Genomic DNA, 12,777 nt, shown 5'->3' on the forward strand with positions numbered 1-12,777 from the left:
AAAACAAGGAAAACCAGAAATTTCACATTTCACTCAATATACTGCCTTCGCTTAACTTTGTGCAGGATCTTTTGTTCTTTTTTGTTTTTTTCTTTTTCCTTCTTTCTTTCTTCCTTTCTTTCTTTCTTTTTTTTTTTTTTTTTTTTTTTTTTGTTTTGGCTTTTCGAGACAGGGTTTCTCTGTGTAGCCCTGGCTGTCCTGGAATTCACTCTGTAGACCAGGCTTGCCTCGAACTCAGAAATCCCCCTGCCTCTGCCTCCCAAGTGCTGGGATTAAAGGGGTGCACCACCACTGCCCGGCCCTTTTTTGTTTTTCAATTTTACTTTTTCTTCTCTTCTTCTACTTCTTCATCTTCTTCCTCTTCCTCATCTTCCTCCTCATCTTTTTCCTCATCTTCCTTCTCTTCTTCTTCTTCTTCTTCCTCCTCCTCCTCCTCTTTATCTGGGCCCTTTTGCTTTATTCTAGAGCTTTTAGGCAGAAATATACATTGTTAATGTTTTTCTTTGAATTATTCATCTTTTTAGTTGTTATATTGCTGGATGATGATCTCATTTGATTTTTCAGCTAAAATAATTTAGTTTAGACATCTCAGCCATTACAAACCTATTTTTCATTTGACCTTCAAAATAAGATATAAACTTTCCAGGAATTATTCTGTTTTTGAGTTTGGAGTCTCATGTAGTTGCATTCAGTCTGGTCTTCAACTTGCCAAGGACCACCATTAACTACTCATCTTCCTGCCTCCATGGACAGTATGGGTATGATTGATAGCACCTAGTTTGCTTCCTGCTGGGGACCAACCCCAGGCATTCTAGGCAAGCATGCTCCCTAGTGAACATCTCCAGCGTGGCATCTGAGAAAGCTCCACCACTTCCTCTTTCACAGCTTTCTGCTCGTTTTCTTCCATCTACTTGCTTGATCTCCATTATCTCTTCTCATGAACTTCCTTTTCCTCCTTACTTCTTGCCATATTAATTATTCTTGCCATATTAATTACTTCTTGTCATATTAATTATCCTTATGGAAACTTGATTTCAGAGGTTGTCATATCTATTTATAGGGTTTTAGTATGACTTTTCTTCTATTTTGACTTTTCACTCAATTCTGGGTGAGTTTGGGGTGATTATTCAAGCAGAGAATGGAGTTTCTAATTACTAATAGGGGGTGTGTATTCCCTGAGTGAGATTCTTATTTTGGGAGTAAACTTGCATAGACACCAGGATGTACATATTTTAGAGCGTCATCCAGTTTCCCTCAGGTAACAGGCCATAAGATACTAAGGTGTAGAATTAACGAATTTCTTATACAATCATGTTTAATTTTTTTATTGGAAAATATGAAGATCTAGCAAATACATAAGCATGCATGGAAATAACTGATTAGAGAACTAAAATGAGCCTTCTACATAAAAATGTCTGGAAGTTTTGGAGAAATAGGGAGTGAAAGGGTATCGAAAACCTAGTATTAACTGGATAATCTCAAAGCAGAGTAATAATTTGGAAGTGTGATAATACAACTTCGTTCATTTACTATAAAATAACTGTTTTATAATATATATATGTATATACATATATATACACACACACATGCACACACAACACATGTATGAGTCTTCTCTGCTTTTAACATACAACAGGTAATTTATTCAAAATATCTTTGAGTTATATGTGGTTTAAATCAGCTCTTTTTTTCTCAATAATTTAAGTCATTAGGTGTTTTTAGGTCATGAAAGGGAATTTCTTCACAGAATGATGATTTAGTATTTTGACACAGACTGTATCCAGCCCATACTCATATATCCAAAAGCCTGAAAAATCAAAACCCATCTGAAACTTTGTATTTTCCAAAAATTTGCTTCAGTCATTTAAAAGAATTTTTATTTTCTTTTTATTTTATATTTTTTAGCATTTTATCTACATGTATGTGTGTGTATCATGTATTTTTTCAGCACCTATGGGGACTGGAAAAGGGTATTAGGTTCCTTGAGACTCAAGTAACAGATAGTTATGAGCTACGATGTCGGGGCTGGAACTCAAACCTCAGTTCTCTGGCAGAGTAACCAATACTCTTAAATGCTAAGTCCTCTTTCCAGCTCCCATTTCAGTTATTTTTGATATAAGTACATAAATATGATTGAATTTTCATAGGAAAAGTTGAACACAGGCTTAGCAATAAAATCTCCAGATTTTCCATTTGTCATGTGCAGACATAGTGATTTAAAGCTATTTCTTTGAAAGGAAATCCTTTACTGAATGGACCCAAAACAGTGCATCTTGGACTTCCTATAAAGTGCTTTGGTTGATTTCTTCAGAGAGCAGACTATAGTATGGGACTGAGTGGGGTGGGGAGCATAGGATTGAGTCTTTGGAGGAATCATTCACATAGGCAAAATCATCGTCTGTCACACACCTGCGGTCAGCCCTGGCACAGAGATCTTGTTAAACATAACTGGAAAGGAGACCTGGGGCTGTGCCAGGGCTATACTATGCTTCTACATTTGAGAGCTTGCTTCTCGTTCCACTTGATTTGGAAAGACAGTTCTGAGGAGGATGGAGGATGATTGGCCAAGGCTAAAGATCTAATTGGAAAGGAATTAGAATCAGGGTTGTATATTCCTCCTCATCTAACTGGTATATGATATTTTTTTGGAAATTTACTTCAATCAGTTTTGAAAGAGAACTATGATTAGAGGATCCATGGATGAAAAGACAACAGGATAACTCTCTTTAGCCTTTAACTTGCTACTGCATTTTTTTTTTTTTGCAGTACAGTGGAGTTAATTCTTACGTGTTTCTTAATACCAAGAATAGATGTGTCTGTCTGTGTGTGTCTAAATATTAAGTATTTTATATCCTAAAATAGTGACATAAGTTTTAATAACTTAAGTCTAAAATTCATGGGGGCTTATGAAAGATTGTTCAGTGGTTAGAACACTTGCTGTCTGAGGGCGTAGCAAAATATGATTCCCAGTACCTACATCAGAAGGCCCACAATTCTAGTTCCTGGAGATCTGATGTCCTCTTCTCTCCTTCCTACCTGGACACACACACACACACACACACACACACACACACAGAGAGAGAGAGAGAGAGAGAGAGAGAGAGAGAGAGAGAGACAATGAGAGAAAAAAAGAGAGAGAAAACCACATATGAGTGAAGAAATAAGAGAATAAAATTCTTGCTTCTTTCAGTCTCTTCCTTGACATATTTTCTTTTCATTCTACTTCCAGTATCAGAAGACAGAGTATTTTATTTTTTAAAAAGTCTTATTTATTTATTATTTTATAAACAAAAGCCTAACATTACTTCTGAGGTACAATTAAAAGTACTATTAATATAATGAAGATGAAGTTTTTCCTCTTGACATCAGTTTAGCTAGCTTTCAAATACATTTATTCAAGGGAGTCATTTACTATCATGGTAGTTCATCCCTCTTTTTATAGCAAGCCCTGTGGCTGTGTCATCCCTGTGGTCCATTAATCTCTTACTGCATTACCCTGAGATTGTGTTGGTTATAAGTAATCATAAACTGTCAGCTTTGAAAAGCTAACATTTGTTAGCTTCACAGGCATGAAAAAACCAGTGATAAGTGAGGTTGTTAAAAAGTCAAATTAAATGTTAATTGATGCAAGGGCACAAAGCTTTAAGGCACTTAAGAGTTTATATGTAGGCACTACATTTATTAGACCTGACAAATTGTTCTGAAGACTTTCCACAGACATTTGCGTTTATAATTTTTTTGTACTACTCTTCTTTACTTGAGCATGACAATTCAAAATTAGTTTAAATACTGCTCTTGTTAGAGGTTTACATAGTTTCATATGAAGCCACAAGCAAGGTTCTAACTCCATCGTATATATTTACAGTGTTTTATATTTAAACACTGTGGTGATCTAAGAAAAGAATCAAAGAACAGACTATCCTAGGAATTTGCATAAAGAGAAAAGGACACGCACACTCTTGGGGAATTAAAGAGAAGATTCTTTCTTAATCATCTCATACATTTAAATTACTCAAATTTGCATAAATGCTGAAGTGTGAATTGTTGCTTTTTTTTTGGAAAAAAAAATCCAATTCCTTTCAGACCATTGCTAATTATTCTTGGCTAATGTGGTAAAGTTAAAGGCACAGAGAAATCACTGATACTTCTTGGCTTTCTCTCCCCCACTGCTGACAGTAGGCTGGCAGCACAGATCTCTGTCTGATAGACAAGGCAAAAGTGGGCTTCGATGGTGTTGTGGAGACAGCTGGCTTTCTTGCATCTTTGGATGCTCATATACTGATAAAATAGGAAAGCATTGTGTGTAGCTCAGAAAGGATCATGTTTTTTAGAAATGGCTCACTTACCAAGTTTTGCTGGATTTTCTTATCAGTGGAACTGGTCTAGAACCAGTGGAAAATTGTATTCTCCTTGGTACTTTTAACTATGTCACATTTTCCAACAAACTCATTGCTTATGAAGTAATGGCAAATATAGTATAGGATCAAGACCATCTGAAGTACTCTTAGCTAATTTTTGACTCATCTTGTATATGGAATTTTCTGTGGTCACAAATATGGAAATCCCTAGTGCCTTCACGTGTAGTGTGTGTGTGTGTGTGTGTGTGTGTGTGTGTGTGTGTGTGTGTGTTGGGGGTAGAATGTTCTTTTCTGTTTGCATTCTTCTTCTTTTTTTTTTTTCCGAGACAGGGTTTCGCTGTATATCTCTGGCTGTCCTGGAACTCACTCTGTAGACCAAGCTGGCCTTGGACTCAGAAATCCTCCTGCCTCTGCCTCCCAAGTGCTGGAATTAAAGGTGTGTACCACCGCTGCCCGGCAGAATGTTCTTTTCTGAATCTGCCCCTATTTGTAGAATTTTTAGGACTGAGATTTTTCTCAACTGTTCTGTGGATTCTGACACTCCATTCTGACATGTAATTGGAGCAGCCTTGTTTTCTTGGTAGAATTTTCTTGATTACAATATATTAGAATTTCTACTTTTTCCCAAAGTAGACTCCAGTGAAGCATTACCATTACTGGAAAGAAGTATGAAAAGCATCTGCCAGCTAGAAATACACATGTGTTTGCAGTTGAACCTTGGAAAATTAAATAGATTTTAACAGATATTATCGAATGGTCACATTGTTCTTTACTGAATAGAATACACAGAGAAAGCTAAAATACAGCTGGTATCCATTAGGCTCCAGAAGCCTACTTGAAAAGGGTGGAAGTGAAGCAATTGTGCCATTGCATCTCGTTATTCAGAACACTCAGCACAGACGCCAAGTTTACCAATCTAGATGTCCATGAATCTAAAAGTACCACAGGCAGAAGTTAATTTGGACAGGGGTAGCTGCTGTAACAAACATTTTCTAAATTCTCCATAGTGTAACAGAAGCAACACTTATTCATAGCTTACAAACCATGCTGCTTGAATTTCTGACTCTCCAAGTATTGATGCTGGCTGGGACCAACACTTCTCACATCTTACGATTCCATCTCTGTCTGCAAATGCTTTCCAGAATTATTGTGGTTTTTCTAATTTGAGCTACGGAAGAGTGTGGAGGATCTTCCAGAGGAAGTGTACAGTGGCACAGTCACACATCAGTTTTGTCTGCCCTCTTTTGGAGAAAACCTTCCACAGCTTGCTTCACTGAGGCTGAGAGGATTGATCCAGCCATGAGCTCAGGAGTAAAGAAATGTGTGTGGTATATGCTGGCCAATCTTTAGCATGCTCTGCTATTTTGGTTTTTATCTCTGTGTGAATACCTATAAATAGTTATTTCATAATAATCTTCTAGAGACTAATATGTTCTAGAAAAAGTACCTATCAGTTTTTTTTTTAAAAAAAACAAAGTTCTCATTATTAGTATGTGTACTGGGATTTGAATATATGTGTACATGAGTATATATCTTCAGAGGTTAGAGGAGGGAGTGCTGTCCCCTGTAGCTGGAGTCATAGGTGACTGTGAGCTGTTTGACCTGGGTTCTGGGAAACATATTTGAGTCCTCTACAAAAGCAGAGCATGCTGTTAACCACTGAACCATCTCTTCAGCTCAACATCATTTTAAAAATTAATTTTTCTTTAATTTCAATATTACTCAATAAAGGGATAGGACCTTATGTCTTAATATTACATTATATAGTATGATAAAATAAGAACTTTATTTCTCATCTAGGCTTGATTTCCTGAGTCAAAGCTTTTTACATCCTTGTAGCTTGGTGCTGGGAAGTTCCTTTGCTGTAAGTTTGGTCTTCAACTCTGATCTCTGGCATAGGAAAGAGTTTTATAATTTCTTGGGTGACAGAAGCTTGCAACACAGAGCATCCAAATCCACTGAAATTTCTTTGATGACAGAAACATCTTTTGTTCTAATGAGGTTGGTCTTGGCACACTCTTGGATACTCTTATAGGATCTTGTTGCCAGGAGAACCAATAATGTGATTAGGATGTTGGGATTTTCAGTCCCACATCTCTTGATCTCCAGGGATACTAGAAAGGTTGAAAGTTGAGGTGATAAGCATTGTTGAATCAGTCAAGCTGATACAACGAAGCCATAAACCCCCAGAAGGACAGATTCTAGGGAGCTTCCAGAATACTGAACACATAGAGATTCTTTTCAGGAAGTTTGCTCAAAGAGAACATGGAAGCTTAGAACTACTATACATGCATCTCAATTGTGTGAATGAGTGTGTGTGTGTGTGTGTGTGTAAACTAGGTGTATAAACTTGCTCTTCTACTTCTTTTGTGACACAAGGTCTATTGAACCTGGAATTTTCTGACTCAGATAAACTGGCTGATCAGTGAGGCCCTGGGATCAGCCTGTCTTCACTCTTAGGTCCTTGTTCCCATCACTGAAATTACAGTTCTATACCACCATGTAGCTTTGGAAATTACAGGTGTATACAACCGTGCTAATTTTTATGTTTAAGTTATAAATACACACTCAGGTCTCCATGTGTGGCAGGCGGTTCGTCTTCTGAGACCTCTTCCTTGCACACTATGTATGTTTTCATCTGACTACTTGTCTAGTGTCTTAAAATATGTATTTTTTTGTCTCTTCGTGAATTTCACATCACACATCCAATCCCACTCATCCTGCCCTCCCATCATACCTGCCCTCCTCTTTTCCAACCTAACCTCCAACAGGAGGGAAAAAATCTCATTGTGGAAGCTGTAGTGTGTCAAAGTGTGTCCCACAGTATACCCCTTTGTCCACACTTTTTGCCAACAAATGTTCATTGCCATGATGCATTGGTCTTGTATGTGGCCTCTGGCTTCTGCCACTCTGCCAGTACTGGAATCCACTGGGACTCCTCTCGGACATCCTGCTGTTGCCTTGTGTCATGGAGATCCTATAGTTTTGGATCTGTAGGACCAGCCCCTTTATGAACCCCATAGATTCATCTATGGTGTAGATATTGGGGTGGGACAATTCAAAGCTTGGGATCTGGGCCCGAGAAGTATCTAAGCTGGTCAGACACCAGGCTGTCCCATTCTCTGCCCTCAGGGACAGCTCACCATCAACCCCCAAAATGAAGGTAAGTTCTAACCTGCTGCCCAGGCTAGGTACAGTGCTCACACTCCCAAGTGTTGCAGCCAGTGACAGACATTGTCAGTTCTTCCACTCTCTTGACTCCTGGTTCTTCTATCTGCCATAGATGGTGAAGTACAAGGGAGGAGAGGAGGATGTCTTTCCTTCATCCACACCACTGCACAGCAGAGAAGAGGCAGCACCAACTCTCCTTGCTCACACCCTTGGGGCTGGCTTCCTGGCACACCTCACGTCCAGGACCAGTTCTATTCTGCAGCCCAGGTGAGGAACAGGGCCCGTTCTCCTGAGTGCTAAGGCGGGTGAGAGGCAGAGACAGCTCTCCTGCTCTCATGTCCACAGGACCACCTCTCCTACCTGCCATAGGTTGCAAGGCATGAGGGTGGTGTAAGTCATCTTTCCTTTGCCTATTCTGCTCTGTAAAAGACAAGGAGTAGGGCTAGTTCTTCCATACTCTCACCTACAGGACCAGCTCAACTCAGCTATCAGAGTCAGCTCAACTGTGCTGCCCAGGTGAGGTGGAGAGCCTGTTCTTCTGTGTGCTGCAGCAGGTTAGGAGCAGGGCCAGCCCTCTTGCTCTCATAACCCCATAGGGGTCTATTCTCTTGCCTGCTGAAAGTGGTGTGGGTAAAAGGGAGGGAGGGGATCTCTCCCTCCCTGATGGCACTGCACACCAGACAAGAAGCAGGGTCGACTCTTCCACATTCCCATCCTCAGGGCCAAATCACCCACAAACCTCATATCCAGGGCTAGCTCTGCTGTGCTCCCCAGACGAGGTACTGGTCCCCCTCTCCCAAGTGCTGCAGTAGGTGAGGGGCAGGACCCACTTTTTTGCTCTAATGACTTCAGGGGCAACTCTTCTACCTACTGTATGTGGCAAGGGGTTGTGGGAATCATATCTCTCTCACTCATGTCACCACCACGTGGCAGAAACATGATGGGTGCCAGCTCTCTGAGGGTCATACCCTCAGGGCTAGCTCTCCAACATCACTGCCACCAGAGTCAGCTCTACTGAGCTGCCCAGTTGAAATACAGGGCTTGCTTTCCAAAGTTCTGCAGTTTACGATGGGCAGGGACAGTTCTCTTGCTCTTATGACTCCAGGGCCAGCTCTCCGACCTACCACAGATATTGAGGGAGGAGTGGGCAGGATGGAGGAGGGTATCTCTCCCTTGTCCAAGCCATCAGAGGGGAGAGGAGTGGCAGGGCCATATTTCCTACATTCCTATCCCGAGGGATGACTTACCTGTAACTCCTGTAATATACAGGGCCAGTCTCCTGAGTACTGCAGCTGACTAGGTCTGGGGTCAGCTCTCCTCTCATGGTCACAGAGCCAGCTTTTCTACAATGCCCACATGAGGAGTTAGGCCAATTGTGCACAGTCCTCAGACATCATCATGTCCCTGTATGGCAGCTTAGACCAGGGATGTCTGCCTGGCCTTTGGTGGTAGTAGACCCCTGCTGCCACATGGCCATAGACTCAGATGTGGCTCCTGGTTACAGCATAGGCCAAGACCTACCATAGTCTGAGGTGGCATTACATCAGACTGTTCTTCATTATCCTCAAGTCTCCAGGTCTACATCTCTTCGTTGTGTCTGCATCCTTCTGTTTCTCTTTCTCCTTTCCTGCACTACTTGCTCCTCTTAGTGGTGTCCAGGGTCTCTGAGTGTCTAAGGTCATCTCAGGGATGGTCTCTGCAGTGTATGCCCAGTCCTTGCATTATGGCATTGGCCAGGGGTCATCTCAGGCATGGTCTTCCTGCCCCAGGCATGCATGGTGCTGGACTGGTGGTGATCTCTGACTCACTTTTTTTCAGGGAGTGTTAAGCTACTAACCATTCAGATGCTTGCATGTCAGAACACTGAACATAGACATGGTCTCTTTCCTCTCTGCCACCAATGACACACACATGACACAGCAACTATACCTGCAACCCCTCTAAGGGTAGTGTATAATGTTTTTTGTTTTTCTTTTTTAATAAATAGAAAAATAAAGCATCCCTGAATTATGTGAGCTCCTCTAGAGAAACAATTAAACTCTATAACTGGGTCCTGGTATCCATGATTCATAATCAGCGGGTCAGAAGTGTAGGCCAGTTCTTAGGCTTATGACTAAAATTTGAAGTAGGGACTATCATACCAATGGAACTCTTAACCTAGGGGTTCTGGTGATATTTCCAAGTATATAGTAGCAGAAATATCATAGCCAACCAATGCCTACAAGAAAATTCCCTGTTTAGGAAGTATAAAAAGATACACAGATATCTTAATGAGTGGAGATGGACTAATCATGTGAATTTTATATGAATTGCAATTGTAGTAGAAAAACCAAGGTGTATATTTTTTTTTAGACAGAGGACTAGGAGTTGAGTTTTACACTTCTCCTACGGACACATCCAGAAACAGTGTCTAACTCCATGTTCCCCATCTCTCAGGAGCAGAGCATCCTCCTTTGCAGAATGGGATGCTCATGCTCTCTGATAATCTACACTATTTAAGAAGAACTAAAGAAAACTAAAAAGAAAATCATGACAGGTATCTTCCTCCAAAAATATAATAAAGTTGTCACACACTTGCTACACACAATGTTTGACTAGTTATCTAAAAAACTTCTGTGATCAAAGTGGACTAATGAGAGAGAGAGTTGCTTCTGGTCCACAGCCCCTGATGACTTCTAGCAGTAGGTATGCTGAAGACTCTCTGGCCTGTAAAAGAAGCTCATTTATTAGATTTTGATTCTAGTTTGTGGAAGAAATTCCCTTGTCCTATAGTCTCCAAAGTCATTGGCTCCATTGGATAAGAAATTCTTCCATGTTTATTAACATCATGGTCACAGCAGAAGTGGGAAGTGAGTTCATGCTCTCTTCAGCTGAAGACAAAAATCAAGGCTTTTTTTCTAGACCATTACACCTTAGTTTCCTGACTGGAAAATCTCTGATCAATATTGAGGATAAAGAAACAATGACCATGGCATGTCTAAAACTCATGATAGGCGTTAGCTAAGTGAAACGTATTTAGAGATTTTCAAAGCCGTGGTTTGCTGGACACAGAAGAGTAATGACCTTGATGAAAAACTTGATGACAAGTGGCTGTATTAATTTTTCACAGCATTACCTTCCAGGAATAAGATTGTCCTTGAACAGACAGCTAACTAATCTTTCTGTGGTCTCAACACTGTTTAACAAGGAACAGAAAAGCAGGTTTGATCTCAGTAATGCCTGGAAAAGCCTACTTTTTCTATTTTCAAGAACAAGGAAGTAAAGAAAAACAAACCATGTTTGAAGGATGTAAGAATCAAAAAGGTAAGATACCCACTAAGTTCCTAAGATAAATGCATTATCAAAGAAGTTGGGTCAGAATTTCAAAATCCTGCTTTCTTACCTTACTGCATTATTTGAATACAGTGAAAATTATATCAGTAATTAGTGTGGTGGTCCCCAACCATGAAATTATTTAATTGTTACTTAATTACTATAATTTTGCTACTGTTATGAATTGTACTGTAAATATCAGATATGCAGGATATTTGATATATGACTTCCACAGGGCTCGTGATCCACACGTTTAGAACTGTTTCTTTAGTTGTACAGGAATACTTTTCAGGAGTGTGGACTTGGTAGTTTCCTTGCCCACTAAGTATAATATCTTGCTCATCAAAGCTGCTTCAATGCTTGTATTTCACTGTGTCCGTCCATATTTGCTTGATCTAAACTAGGAACTTGCTACATACTATTTGTCTTAGAATCATTCACTCAGGCCTTAAAGCTCTCCAAGAGGCCTTTGGAATGCCACCAATTTAACAAACTCATATTTATTTGGTCAATGTATATTCCTTGTGGTGTTTGTGGAGGAAATTCAATTCATCTTGCCTCTCTTGTCAATTTGATGGGACTAATTTTAGTAAATTTGGAACATCTATAGGGTTACATGGGAAGGAAATGTTTTCAATTTGATTTATTTAGAACTGATTTTCTGGTTTTCTAATTCTTTAAGGACTTCCCTCACTGGATTACACAGTTCCTTTCAGTTTTTTTCAGACCACCTGATTCTTTATTTGGCTAGTCTCCTTATTGTCATACTTTGCAGAAGGAAGAATGTAAAAGTAACTCCCATTCTAACTTTTTGCAGCCCTTCCCCCAAAACTGTCAGGCATGTGATCTTTTATTGTTTTCAATTGTGTAGCATAGGCCTACATCTTTTCCACCTCCAGAGTCAATTGTTTTGCTTTTGACTGCTGGATCACTAACTAACACCACTTCTGATACCAATTTTTGTATTAGAGTAATGTCAATAGCTAAACACAAAAATCGCAAAATATCTGTGGATAAATTGCACACACAGCAGAACACATGTGTAAGACTCTGAAGCAGGTATTAGGCAGGAAGTTCTTTTATTCATAAGATGAATACCTCTAGTGACTCCACTATCTTCAGGTTTTCCCTTCAAGATGAATGTGATTGTTTGACCCACGTTGGAGAATGAAGGAGGAAAGTATGCACATGGGAAGTGTTTAATGTGGTAGGCCAAGATGTCACACATTTTTTTCACTCACTTTTGACAGGAATCACCTTAATCACATGGTCAAAATACTGCTAAGAAGCCTAGAAAATGCAGAATGTTTGTAATTCTCAAATTAAAATAAAAGAGAATGAGTCTGACGAGAAGCTCATCTGTTTCTGCTACAGCTATGTGTGTTTAAGCATATAGAAAGCACCAGGCAGTAGATGAAAATGTCCAAAACAGGGGAGGAACAGCTCAGCCTGTGATGTGCCTGAGGAAATGGTTGTTGAAATGAAAGCATCAGTTATAGAATAGACCAGGAGTGTTCTCATATGCATGAGTAAAATATGTCAAGGTAAACACAGAAGTTGTGGAGAGAAGAGAATGTTCAGTGATAAAAACTGCATGGTATTGGTACAGAGACAGGCAGCAAGGTCAACAGAATAGAACTGAAGACTCAGAAATGAACCCACACACCTATGATCACTTGATCTTTGACAAAGGAGCCAAACCATCCAGTGGAAAAAAGACAGCATTTTCTTTAATTTTTTGGGGGGGATTTCTTTCTTTTTTTTGATATTTTATTTATTTACACTTCAGATGCCACCCTTTTTCCCCATTTCCCCTCCCTAAAAATCCCCTATGCCACCCCCTCCTCCTTTTTGCTTTTATACCATTTTAATTACATGCAAGTATTAAGGTCAGTTCTAGGTTGAGGAACTAGCAATACAATAGATACAAATAGTC

General features: G+C 39.8%; 1 non-coding gene across 1 annotated transcript; it reads right to left on the reverse strand.

Annotated features, from left to right (window-relative positions):
* Window positions 1-9,349: 9,349 nt before the first annotated feature.
* LOC114618045 lies at window positions 9,350-9,480 on the reverse strand. The gene has a single exon (XR_003710909.1). It is a non-coding gene; the product is annotated as a small nucleolar RNA SNORA17 (small nucleolar RNA).
* Window positions 9,481-12,777: the final 3,297 nt, after the last annotated feature.

The sequence above is a fragment of the Grammomys surdaster genome, unplaced genomic scaffold (assembly GCF_004785775.1).
Source record: "Grammomys surdaster isolate TR1022 unplaced genomic scaffold, NIH_TR_1.0 139, whole genome shotgun sequence".
NCBI classification, from domain to species: domain Eukaryota; kingdom Metazoa; phylum Chordata; class Mammalia; order Rodentia; family Muridae; genus Grammomys; species Grammomys surdaster.